General features: G+C 39.8%; 1 protein-coding gene across 4 annotated transcripts in view; it reads right to left on the bottom strand.

The window, feature by feature from the left end:
* The window catches only part of Mapk8 (mitogen-activated protein kinase 8), an 81,237-nt gene that overhangs the window by 39,561 nt on the left and 27,168 nt on the right, over positions 1 to 14,508 (bottom strand). The window contains exon 2 of one of the 4 annotated variants that reach the window (XM_021643453.2): positions 13,954 to 14,092. The exons of the other annotated variants lie outside the window; for them this stretch is intronic. The gene's annotated coding sequence lies outside the window, so the exon portion shown is untranslated. The remainder of the gene's footprint in view (positions 1 to 13,953; positions 14,093 to 14,508) is intronic. 4 annotated transcript variants of the gene reach the window in all.

Here is a 14,508-nt window from a genome sequence, read left to right on the forward strand (position 1 = left end):
GGAAACATTGGGTCCAACCTCAGAACACCCAGCTACCACACCCCAAAAAGTTCCTGGGCTCCTGCAGGCATTCAGTTGGCAGTGTGGAGCCACTCACCTGTGCCTACGTGCTCTACTCACCATCCCAGACTCAACTATGGACCTCAAAACACAACATACTGGGTCTCCCAGTCGGGAAGAAACCCCACGGCAAGGGGAACATCAAGGTTGGACCTCAGGACAGCCAGCTAATCCCCAGAAAAGTTCCTGGGTTCCTGTAGGCTCGGAGCTCTAGCCTCCAGCCACATGCCTGTGTGCTGTGCTCACCCTCCACTGATTACCGCTTGAGTATTGGGGCACAGAGCTCCAACCTCAGATCTACAAGGTGCCTGGGACCCACAGCATCCGCCCCCAGACATTGCTCCAAAGCACAATTTGTCTTCCTAGCTAAACTGACCAAACCTGGGAGCTTCCTGGTTCTTAAAGATGGCTGCGCCCAGCAAACACAATGTAAGAGCAGCAGCAGATCCACTAAAATCAGAGCAAGAAACTCAGTGGCAGGGCAGCAGTTCCCAGGACTTCTGATGGTGAGAGAAGAGCCCCTAGATTACCAATGAGCCCAGTTACCCTATAGGACCATACACCTGAGGTGAGCTGTGGCAATTCCCTGAGAAGCGCTGGCCATTCAGTGACCACAGCCAAAAAAGCTGAGGAGGCGTCCTTCAGGAACAACCATCTTCCTGCCAAGGGGATTCTCCCCACCCCAGGATTCCAACCAGCAATGGAAACTAACAGCCAACACCTGAGACTGCCAAACAGGTAGAGGCCGGCGTAAAAGCATAAATAACAAAAGCCAAAGCAATATGGCGTCTCCAAAACCCAGTTATCCAGGGACAAGTAGCCCTGGACACCCTAACATAAGTGAAATTCAAGAAGATGACCTTACATCTATGCTTACGAAGAGGATAACAGAGGAAACAAAATGCATAAAGAAATAGAGGAAGATACAGTCAAACAGATGATTATGGCCATTCGTAAAGAAATAGAGGAAGCTATAGCCAGTTGTGGCCTTTAGAGAGTAAATAATTAAATCACTGAAAGAAATAAAATAGAGGAAAGTTCAAACAAACAGGAGGTGAAGGAATTGAAGGAAATTACAATCAGACAGGTGAAGGAATTCAACAAAACGGTTCAAGATCTGAAGATAGAAATAGAAAAATTAAAGAAAACACAACAGATGGAGTAATCATGAAGAGGGAGAACTTACGGAAGAAAACAGGAACTATAGAGGTAAGCATAACCAACAGACTACAAGAGATGGAAGAGTCTCAGGTGTTGAAGATACAATAGAAGATATCAATGTATCCATCAAAAAAATAAAATGTCACCTAAAAAACTCCTGACACAAACCATCTAAGAAATTCAAGACAACAGGAAAAGACAAAACCTAAGAAAAATAGGAATAGAGGAGCGCTGTCTCCCAGGCCCAGAAAATATTCTCAACAAAATCATAGAAGAAAATTTCTCCAATTTGAAGGAGAGGCCTAAAAGCATACAAGAGGCCTACAGAACACCTGATAGATTAGATGAGAAAAAAAAATCCTCCCACTACATAATAATCAAAACAGTAAGTATACAGAAAAAAAAAACTAAACTAAACTAAAAGCTACAAGGGAAAGAGGCCATGTAACATATATTGGCAATCCCGTCCGAATCACACCTGACTTCTCAACAGAGAAAGCCAGAGGGCCTGGACAGATATCATGCAGACCCTAAGAGAACACAGATGTCAGCCCAGACTACTACATCTATCAAAACTCTCAATCATCATAAATGGAGAAAACAAGATATTCAATGACAAAACAAATTTAAACAATACCTACCCACAAATCCAGCTTTACAGAAGATACTAGAAGGAAAAATACAACCCAAGAAAGCTTACTACATTCAGGAAAACACAGGAGATAAATAACCTCACTAGAGCAAAACTAAAAGTAGCCAAGCATACAAACATACTACCACAACCAACATCAAAATCAAAGGATCTAACAGCCACTGGTCATTAATCTCTCTCAATATCAATGGACTCAATTCTTCAATAAAAAGACGCAGACTAACAGAATGGATGCGAAAACAAGACCCAACAATCTGTTGCATACAAGAAACACACCTAAGCCACAAAGATAGACATTACCTGAGAGAAAAGGGCTGGAAGATGGTTTTCCAAGCAAATAGACCCAAGAAGCAAGCAGGAGTAGCCATTCTAATATCTAATAAAATAGACTCTCAACCAAATTAATCAAAAGAGATGGGGAAGGTCAGTTCATACTGATCAAAGGAAAATTCCACCATGAAGACATCACAGTTCTGAACATCTATGCCCCAAATACAAGGTCAACCACATTTGTAAAAGAAACATTAATAAAACTTAAACCACACACTGATCCACACACATTAATAGTGGGAGACTTCAGCACCCCACTCTCAACAAAAAGGACAGGTCGACAAAACAGAAATTATACAAAGAAACAATGACACTAACAGATGTCATGAATCAAATGGGCTTAATAGACATCTACTGAACTTTTCACCCAAACACAAAAGAATTTACCTTCTTCTCAGCATCTCATTGACTTTTCTACAAAATAGACCATATAGTTGATCACAAAGCAAGCCTCAACAGATGCAAGAAGACTGAAATAACCCCTTGTATCCGATCAGACAGACCACCATGGACTAAAGCTGGACCTCAACAACAGAAATAGCAAAAAGCCTACACACACTGAGAGGCCAAAGGATTAAAAATCAGTGGCTATTATTTTAAAGTTTAAAGCACAAGCCTGAACCAAGGCCAGCCAAATGGAGATATGTCTAGCCTTAATGCCCTGGGGGGAAGAACTAGCCTCACTGCATTCTTTCCTGCCCACTAATTATACAGTTGCTAAAAAACCGGCCCATATGACCAGGCCAGAACTGTCTGTAGTCTTGGTGCCTAAAGTGGACCAATCATTTCAAAAGTTAATTTCCCTTACCCAATCACATAATACCAAAGCATATATGTGCCTGCTTGTGTTTTTTCCCTTTAAAAACTCTGTACCTCTAGACCTGGGGGCTGCATTCCTCACCTGTTTCCACAGGAAGTTTGTGTCCCGTGTTCAAATGTGTATACAATTAAAAAAAAAAAAACCTCATGTATTTACAGCGGAGTCTATTCCTGGTCTTTTGGGGTTCTCGAACTGGGCATAACAATACATGGAAACTGTATTCCCTATTCACAGCTGGGTCAGGGAAGAAATAAAGAAATAAATTAAAGACTTTCTAGAATTCAATGAAAATGAGGGCACAACATACCCAAACATAGGACACAATGAAAGCAGTGCTTAGAGGCTAGTTCACAGCACTAAGTGCCTTCAGAAAGAAATTTGAAACATCACCTACAAGCAACTTAATGGTGCACATGAGCCCTAGGGAAAAAAAATACAAAAGAAGCAGACAAGCCTAAGAGGAGCAGACAGCTGGAAATAATCAATCTCAGGGCTGAAATCAATTAACTAGAAACAAAGAGAACAATTCAAAGAATCAAAGATACCAAGAGGTGGTTCTTTGAGAAAATCAACAAGATAGACAAACCCTTAGCCAAATTAAGTATAAGGGAAAGAGACACTATCCAAATTAACAAAATCAGAAATGAAAAGGGGGACATAATGACAGACAATGAGGAAATCCAAACAAATCATTAGGTCCTACTTCAAAAGCCTAAACACCACCCAAAATTTTAAAATCTAAATGAAATAGACATTTTTCTTGATCGATTCCACTTACAAAAGATGAATCACGACCAGGTAAATACATTAAATAGTCCTATATTCCCTAAGGAAATAGAAGCAGTCATCAAAGTCTCCCATCCAAAAAAAGCCCAGAGCCAAATAGTTTCAGTGCAGAATTGTACCAGACCTTGAAAGAAGAGCTAAATCCAATACTCTTTAAACCATTCAACAAAACAGAAACAAAAGGAACATTACCAAACTCATTCTATGAGGCCACAGTCACCTTGATACCTAAACCACACAAAGACCAAACAAAGAAAGAGAATTTCAGGCCAATCTCCCTTATGAACATTGATGCAAAAATACTCAACAAAATACCTGCAAATAGAATCTAAGAACACATCAAAGATATCATCCACTATGACCAAGTAGGCTTCATTGTAGTATGCAGCAGTGGTTCAACATCTGAAAATCCATCAATGTAATCTACCATATAAACAAACCAAAAGAAAAAAAAATCACATGATCATCTCCTTAGATGCTGAAGAAGCATTTGATAAAACCTAACACTTGTTCATACTTAAAGTCCTGGAGAGGTCAAGGACACAAACATAAACATAGTAAAAGCAATATACAGCAAGCCTATAGCCAACATCAAACTAAACGAAGAGAAACTTAAGTTAATCCCACTGAAATCAGGGACAAGGCAAGGCTGTCCACTCTCTCCATATCTCTTCAACATAGTAACTGAGGTCCTTGCTAGAGCAATAAGACAATTAAAGGAGATCAGGGGGATTTGAACTGGAAAGGAAGAAGTCAAAGTATCACTATTTGCAGGTGATATGATAGTATACAAGAGTGACCCCAAAAATTTTACCAGGGAACTCCTACAGCTGATGAACACCTTCAGCAAAATGGCTGGATAAAAAATTAACTCAAAAACAAACAAACAAGTAGTCCTCCTATATACAAAAGATAAATGGGCTCAGAAAGAAATTAGGAAAAAAAACACCTTTCATAATAGCCACAAAAAAACAAACTATCTTGGTATAATCTAACCAAGCAAGTCAAAGACTTGTATGAAAAAAAACAAACTCTCTGATGAAAGAATTACAAGAAGATATCAGAAGAGGGAAAGATCTCCCACGCTTATGGATTGGTAGGATTAACATAGTAAAAATGGCCATTTTAACAAAAGCAATCTACACATTCAATGCAATTGCCATCAAATTACCAACACAATTCTTTACAGACTTTGAAAGAAAAATTCTCAACCTCATATGGAACAAAAAACCCACAATAGAGCAACAGTAATAAAAACTGCATGGTACTGGCATAAAAACAGAATGGTGGATCAATGGAATCCAATTGAAGAGCCAGAAATAAACCCACACAAGTATGGAACCTGATTTTTGACAAAGAAGCCAAAACCATACAATGGAAAAAAAGACAGCAACTTCAGCAAATGGTGATAGTCTAACTGGAAGTCCACATGTAGAAAAATGCAAACAGACCCATGTCTATCACCCTCTTCAAAATTAAAGTCCAAGTGGATCAAAGATCTCAACATAAAACCAGACACACTAAATCTATTGGAAGAAAAAGTGGGAAAGAGCCTCAAACTCATTGGCACAGGAGACAATTTCCTGAACAGAACACCAACAGCTCAGGCTCTCAGATCTACAATTAATAAATGGGGCCTCATGAAACTCAAAAATTTCTGTAAAGCAAAGGAACAAAACGACAGCCTACAGACTGGGAAAAGATCTTCATCTTTTAACATCTTCTAATATCTAGAATATATAAAGAACTCAGGAAATTAGACATCAATAAACCAAATAACCCAATTAAAAAATGGGGTACAGAGCTAAGCAGAGAAATCTCAACAGAGGAATATCGAGTGGCAGAGAAACACTTAAAGAAATACTCAATTTCCTTTGTCAGGGAGATGCAAATCAAAACATCTGATATTCCATCTTACACCGATCAGAATGGCTAAAATCAAAAAACTCAAGTGACAACACATGCTGGAAAGGATGTGGAGAAAGGCGAGCCATTCTCCATTGCTGGTGGGAGTGCAAATTTGTACAACTGCTTTGGAAATCAATCTAGCGTTTTCTCAGAAAATTGGGAATCGCACTACCTCAAGATTCAGCTATACCACTCCTGGGCATATGCCCAAAAGATGCACCACCATTCATTAATGACTTTTGCTCAACTATATTCACAGCAGCTTTATTTGTAATAGCCAGAATCTGGAAACAACCTAAATGTCCATCAATGGAGGAATGGATACAGAAATTGTGGTACATCTTCACAATGGAATACTACTCAGCTATTAAAAACAAGGAAATCATGAAATTTGCAGGCAAATGGACGGAACTAGAAGAGGTCATCCTGCGTGAGGTAACCCAGAAACAAGAAAGATAGGGTTGGCATACACTCACTTATAAGTGAATATTAGCTGTATAATATAGGATAGCAATTTACAGACCTAAAGAAGCTAAACACTAAGGAGGACCCTAGGGAAGATGCTTAAATCTCATTCAGAATGGCAAACAGGATAGACACCAGAAGCGGTGGAAGAGAGGAAACAGGACGGGAGCCTACTATAGAGGTTCCTTGAAAGGATCCCCCTAACAGGGGATGGAAGCAGATGCTGAGACTCATGGCAGAATGCAGAATGGAAGAAGAGAGGGATGGGGATAGAGGGACATGAGGGGACAGGAACTCCACAAGGAGACCAACAAAGCTAAAGTATCTGAGCCCAGGGGTCCTGCAGAGACTGATGTACCAACAGAGGACCATACATGGAGAGGATCTAAAGCCCCTACTCAGATGTGACCAACTAGCAGCTCAGTCTCCATGTGGATCTCTTTGAGTGACGGGAGCAGGGGCTGCCTCTATCATGAACTCAGTTGACTGTTCTTTGATCACTTGCCCCTGATGATGCAGCCTTGCCAGGCCACGGAGGAAGAGGATCCAGGCAGTCCTGATGAGACTTAACAAGCTATGGGCAGATGGCAATGGTGGAAAACTCCCCCTTTCAGTGGACTTAGGGGAAGGGGATGGAGCTTCAGAAGAGAAAGAGTAGGTGGGACTGGGGGTAGTTGGGGGGGGCTTCAATTGGGATAAATAATGAATAAATTGTGAAGAAAAAATAAAAAGGAAGGAAGGAAGGAAGCCAGAGAGCAAACTAAAGAGAGAGCAAAACTCATCAGAGTGGATCTCACCCAGACTAAGGCACACAGACACTTCCACAACTCACAGCAGTGGAAGCTGCCCCTAGATGGCCCAGAGGCCCTGGCTGCCCACTGGTACAGGGAGTTCTCTAACTCATAAAATGCTGACCCAGGGGGCTGCTTCAACTTTGGTCAGAGAAGCTTCTTTTTGTGGTGAACAGCAATCAATATAGGGACTCCTCCTTCAATGGGACAGCTTTATCAGGATTCACCACCCACTGTAGGTTCAGGGAGCATTGAAGAGGAGGCAGAAAGAATAGAAGAGCCAGAGTATGGACTGGGAGGAGTGCTGTAAAACGCTGTCCTCTGGAAATGACACAGCTATTGCACTCATGGAACTACAGCAGCTGTGGCTAGCTGCTAAGTTCTGCACAAGATAAAGCCAGTAAAAAAATTACAGCATGGATGAGAGAATTCATGAGGCCTCTGCCCATCACTGAGAAGCTACTGGCAATTGACAACTACTGGAGGAGAAAGAATCATTCTACATTGGGGTGGGAAGTGACCACTAGTTGGTTGCTGAAGCTCCAGGGGATGGCATGACACCCATGAACATATGAACAACACAAACTGGAATTAGCAGATTATGAAAGAATGGGGGTGAAGGGAGAACAGACAGAAAAACTTGACTATGGGCCAATCTGATAGCAGAACCTGTTCAGTTACGATTCCCTCTTCCCAAATGATCCTAGATTGTGTCAAGTTGATAAAAAGTAGGACAATGAGCTACAACTTGTGCTTTGCAAATGGCATCTCAATGGGAATAATCTTGCAAGAGTGGGCCCTCAATCTAAGTAGGCAGTGTCAGAGATGAATGGCTGAATTAGAAAACAGTCAGCTGGTACACACCTAGCTTCCAGTGCCAAGAGATGAGCACATGTTTTGGTGACAAGCATCCACAGATTTTTATTTTCCTGTTAAAGCAGAGCAGGAGAAGCACATTCTCCTCATATATACCAAATAGAGCCTCTATAATCTTTTAAGTTCTAAGACAGTGATGTGCTTTAGGAAGAAACAAAGAGAGCTTTGAATAAAAAATATCATGTTTACTACAATGACAAAGAATGCAACAACCTCAAACAGAATTCTGCTTTCACAAGAACAAGAACAAATGGTCCTAGGAGAATCTAAAAGGCCCCAGAGTATTGAGTCCTCCGTAATAACAATGAAGAAATTAAATCATTCGTATATTCCAATTTAAAAAGCCAGAACATGGCTAATAATTTTAACATACTAAGCTTCTATGATTTTTAAAAATATTATCAACAGCATTATTTGAGATGTAAAACAATAGAATATAGTAATACTGCTCGTAATAAACATTGGACAATCTCTTCTATGCCTCATCTCCTGAACCCTTTGGAGAGTTATCAAGAACCTCTAATAATCAGTGGCCTACTGGGTGTACTTTTAAATCTCTCCTGAGTTTTTCCATAAAACTGCTCAAAGTTCACAAGCAAGCACCTTTACTTACTCTACTCTCCTTTTAAATGTATGTAAGAGGATTTGATAGCTTTACATTACCTTCACAGATTATATCTTCCAATTTTGTTTCCAGACCTGACAAAAGTCTCCTGCCTCACATACTTTTCCTTGGGTTCCTAAGAATACTGTTATACTACTGATTTTTCTCATTCCTTTCTGTTCCTGTCCAGGCAATCTCCTTTGTAGCCTTTGTTCTTCACTAGCCTTCAGAATCTCCAGAATCTTTCTTGCTTTAAATCAAACCATAGTTCCTTCTGTCTAAGCCTTTAGTAGGAATTCCAAGGGTGGTTCAGCTCCTCTCTTATATGCCTCTCCTTCTCTCTCTTAAACTCCAGGATTCAGCCATAATAAATGGCTTTAAGTAGACCAACAATCTCTCTTGTCTCAATACCAATACAGATCAGTTTTGCTTTGTTTTAAACACACTTCTCCCTCGCCACTGAGATCAAGCAGTAGTGCACATACTCTCAGAGTACACACAGCTTTCCTTCATGCTAGCACATGTACTACTCTAAGGTCTAAGTGTCTGAGTGTCATAGGACTAAAGCTTCTTTGAAGGCAGAGTATATTTTTGCTCATAGTTGTGTTTCTGGAATTACAGAGCAGACACTCAAGATAGGTTTGAATAAATTAATATACGTGGTTGTCAAATATTGTTTACTTCACTCTAATTATATTGGTAAGTTGCTGTTTTGTTTCCATAGATGCTGCCCTACTTCAAGCCCATTTCTCTTCTAAGCCACTTCAGTTTTTAAATGTTCCCTGCCTATTTTTGCTTTATTCATATCTATCAGTAGGTACTGACTGCAAGAAATATTAGCTCTTCTCTCTGCTCAAAATATTACCTCTACAACAATTAACTATTTTTTATTTCTTGAGTATCCCAAACCTTTCTATCTTTATGCCTCTAGTCTTAAGTGAAATGTACTATCTTCAACTATTCAAATGTAAAGTATTGTTTAAGGTCAGAAAGCTATCTTCTGAGGACATTCAATAGCTTTTATATCATATTAAAAGTTACAAACGTATCTGACTAAACTTATAAAAAAGATTTATTTTTAATTATGTTTGTGTGTGTGTGAGTATAGATGTCTGTAGAAGCTAGAAGAAAGTATCAGATCCCCTGGGGGTGGGGCTATTGTTGCTTATGTGAGCCACCTGACAATAGTTGTGGTCCCCTGGTCCTCGGGGAAGGGGCTGGGGGGGGGGGGGAACAGTACATACTCCTAACTCTCCATCTCACCACTCTGCCCATTAATTGAACCTTGTTTTGCCAACCAAGAAAAGGCAAGTTTCTTGTTTCTGCAGAAATAAAATATGTGGGACTAGAGAGATGGCTACTGGTGCAGAGTGCACACTTACAAGAGCACCAGGTGTTCCCAGGTCTGCTGACTCACAGCTGCCTGGGACTCCAACTACAAGATATCTAATGTTCTGGACTCACACATGTAAAGGCATGGTGCCCCACACACACACAATTTAAAATCAAAAATAGGTAAAATATGTAGGCAATTCAATATAAATGAAGCAACTAAGTTATTACTGCTTGCAAATATTTTCGTAATAGTCACGGTTATAAAATTATATTTTAGGATTTTTCATATTACAATGCTCTCATTACCAAGGATAAATGATATATTCTGCTTAGTGACATTCTTTGAATAATTAACTTGAAAACTGGTGCATATATTATATTTACATTCTTTATTATTTGTTTATTTAATGTGTATGGGTGTCCACAATACACAATGTGGATCAGAGACAGCTTATAAGAGTCCATTCTCTCCTTCTATCATGTGGGTCCCGAGGACTGAACTCAGGCCATTAGCTTGAGGGCAAGCACACTTATCCACTGAGCCATCTCATAGGTTCATTATTTATTTATTTATATAACTGAGGTAAGCACAAACAGGGAACAGCTCAGTAACCTGGAATGCTCTGCTTGAACTACTTTTGGGTGAGCATGCAACCACAGACCTTTGAGGAAGAATCCCTAGCAGCCGAATTATGCCTTCTACATAGTTGGGTGTGTATATGATTAAAATCATGAGCAGTGGAAAAAATAATTATGAAACCTAATCTATAAATCAAAATAGAACTTTACTACACCCCAGGTAACCAAACTCCTCCTCCTGAACCCCGTAAGAGTAAGCCCTCAAAAATAATCTGGGCCCCTGAACATCTTCACTCATAGCTTGATGGCTCTCTTGCAGTATACTCTGGTATTTTCTATTGCTTTGTTTTAAATAAAGTTTCCATAGAACTTTTGCAGATATGTATGGGCTTTGTCTCAATTCCTTGAAAAAGAAGCCAATAACCGAGAAACACGAGTTCCTAACCATCGGTGAAACTACTAGTTACTAATATGGTCTTAATTTTAAGAATATATATTATAAGTAACTATGAAATCCCAATCAATACTATTTTCCTTCATCAGTCATACTTCAGATAGTTCTTGGGACAACACCTTAAATATCTATCTATCTATTTATCTATCTATCTATCTATCTATCTATCTATTATTAATACAGTGTTCTGCTTGTAGGCCAGAAGATGGCACCAAATCTTACTATAGATGGTTATGAACTACCATGTGGTTGCTGGGAATTGAATTCAATACCTTTGAAGAACAGCCTGTAAGTGTTCTTAACCTCTGAGCCATCTCTCCAGCCCCAAGGGCCAACAGCTCTCAATCATTTAAAAATTTTAAGTTCAGAAAACAAAATTTAGTGACCATGTAAGCACTGCAGAGTCAAGAAACCAAGTTTTGCTATTTGCTTTACAAGGCTGCCACTAACCTACAATAAACCTGGTTAACTATCCAGTTCTAGAATACTACACCTAGGGTAAACTTTAGCTTTAATCTGCATGGCAATGTTTTTCAAATTGATGGATCGTGACCACCCTGAAGCATGAAACTCAGAAATGACTAAGAATGAACTATGTTATTAACATTTGGATTAAGTTGATTCAATAATCTAATTACCATACCACAACTTTAAGCCATTAAACATGCTCATAGCTTGACAGCTGGAAATTCCTTTCTTAAAACTAAACATTATCAGGTTACGTAAGCTTTCAATACTAAGATGTCTAGAAAACCAGCAGACAGAATTGATTTGCCAAAGATTCTTTAATGACAATAAATACTCTGACATTTCCTCTAAAAGACAGAATATGAATTCTCTTTACCAACTGGTTATCAAAAAATTGTAAGTCAGGCCTGGGCACACCTTCAATTCCACCACTTAGGAGGCAGAAGCAGGCAGAACTCTATGAGTTCAAAGCCCAAGGTCTACAAAGTGAGTTCAGGACAGCCGGATCTGTTACACAAAGAAACCCTGCCTCAAAACAAACAAAAAAGAATAAACAAACAAAAGTCTGGGAATTTTTATAAAGGTAACATGGTATAAATATGGCAATAATATTGATGATACTTAATAAGTCATACAAATAATAAAAATTTCAGCATATAGTCAATGTGTAAGATAATTTATAAGGTGGCATGTAAGTTTACTCAGTCATGGGAGGATGACATCTTAAGCACAAAGTTACATCAGTGGTTTAGTCGGAAGTTATAATCATTTTTGTATGAACAGACAGCACTCCCAAAACTGTTTAGACTGTATAATAACTTAACAGCAAAAAGGACCAAAGACTGCCCATCTAGAAAAATGATTCAAAAAGCAGAGAAATTAAGTGCTTCTTTTATAACATTTAAAACTGTTATGACTCAGGCCCACCTGCCACCTTGTGCCATGGGGTGGCGGGCACTACTATGAACAAATCTGTGATGGAGAGGTGGAAAAGATAGAAAAACCAAGCACTGTGTGCAGTATGGAGAGAGGTGGAACTGGAGACATAATGGTGATGACAGGTGAAGAGAGGGCTGACTGTGACATGCAGTCATTACCCAGAAGGATTTGTGGGACAGTGTACAACAGTCTAGAGTTTATGCAGAGGAGGGCTCAACCCTGAACCTGCCACTGACTGTAGGATTGCCCTGGCTCTGGCCAATGACGGAGGCTAGAGGTGAGGAAAAGTTCACTTTCTGGATTGGACATCCTTGAAGGACCACCATGGTCCAGGAAACCATGGGAGGTAATGTTGCTGTCTGTGGTTGATGCTGCGGCCCAGGCCATGAGGAAGCATGAGATCCATGTGGACATTTGCATTCTGTGGTGCTGACTCACTGATGCCCTAGTGATGTCCTCAGGCTTTGCTGCCTCAGGGCCCATGTTGAGGCCTGTGGGCTACGCAGCCACTGAGGGTCATGAGTGATCAGTAGTCCTGATATGGCCAGAAGCCCTGTTGATATCTGTGGCCCATGTTACCACAAAGCCCATGGAACTGTCTGTGGTCTGGGCTGCCACTGGAAACCATGTTGATGTCCATGGGCATGGGAAAGCTGGGCCTGCTTCTCCCAGCAGCCACACTAAGACAAGGATTTCCTCAGTTGTTCTGACTTGGATACAGGAAAAAAAAAAAAAAAACCTCATCCTACCTTGTGGGGGTTGGCATTTAACCATGCTCCAGTGAGTATACAAACAACACAAAATAACTTTTTTTAAAAAAATGTTTTAGGGGGAAAAGGGTCATGAGGGAGGGGGTGAACATGAGAGGAATAGGAGGTGGGCACTCGGGGTGCATGACTTGAGATTCCCAAATAATCAATTTGAATAAACTTTTATTTTATTTCACCTGTTTCCTTAAGAAAACCAGGTAACCACCGTATTTCCTATTTTATATAATTTCTCAAAAGGACTAAAAGATAAATCAAGGGAATTTTATAAAGACAGACAAAGCCAAGACATAGAGGCCACGCCTGTAGTTCAGCACTGTAGAGGCAGAGGCAGTAGGATGACAAGTTCAAGGCCAGCCTGGTCAACAGAAAGAGCTAACAGACCATTCTGAGCTGCAATATCAAGATCCTGTCTCACTACCTAGAAAAGACAAATTTATCTAGTTCCAACACTTCATACATATATAGTTCAGGCTGGCCTCACACTCAAAATTGTCCTAATTCCACCTCCCAAGTGCTAGGAATACAGAAGTAAACTACCATGTCTGCTCCAAACCAGCTGTCAAGTCAAAAGTAAAATATAAAAATCTTCTAATCATGTAATGCACTACCTTTACTTTTGATATGATGGACAATGGCTGGCAAATGTCAATCTGAGCCAAAATGGTGCACATGAGCCACCTAGTGGATAATAGTTAAGTTTAATTATAAGGGAAATGTTACTGGGAACAGTGTATTATAATCCACAAAGACAGAGAATCAAGAAGATGTCAAGAAAATGAATGATAGAATAGTCAAACATTTAAACAGAAATCAGATATTACAGGAAAGTAAAGATGAAAGCATAAACACTCATGTTTGTTTTAAACCATATAACCTGAATTTAAACAAACATTATACAACATAAGGATGGCCTGAAAGAGAATAGACAGAAAAAAGAACAGGCGGTGGCTAGTACCTGGCAGGGTGGTAGAGAAGAAGGCCAGGACCAGCAGCCTGAGCTCCTAGGAAGAACTGGGGTACAGCAGTGTATTGTGTTCTGCTGGACTCTCATTCAGCTCAACTGCAGGGCTGAGAAAACCTAAGAAGACCAGGTCCTTGGAAGATAAAGAAAACATAAACTTGTAAGTAAAAAAGACCCTGTACGAAAACAAAACAATAAACCTCTTCAGAGTACTCAAATCAACCCAGTTGCCTTTGAAAGTCAAATGGAGTCTGAAACTATTAGAGAAGTTACAAATGACATGAAACAGTGTAACACCGGGGGGTTCACTCCCAGTTGGGAGGTGTATCTTTCTCGTGTACAAATTAATGTCTTCATATGATAAATCACTGGTGTGACTGCTTTTACTTCTAAAATGCAATGATTTCAGAGGCACACTACCTAAAAATCCAACAGGGTAACAAGAAAATGGTTTCACTTGTATTTTTCCCATGAAGGGAAAACAGAGATGACTTGATTCCAAGGAACACAGAAACTAGGTTATGACATACAAGTCTAAGAAGGCAGAAA

The sequence above is a fragment of the Meriones unguiculatus genome, chromosome 9 (assembly GCF_030254825.1).
Source record: "Meriones unguiculatus strain TT.TT164.6M chromosome 9, Bangor_MerUng_6.1, whole genome shotgun sequence".
In the NCBI taxonomy this organism is placed as follows: domain Eukaryota; kingdom Metazoa; phylum Chordata; class Mammalia; order Rodentia; family Muridae; genus Meriones; species Meriones unguiculatus.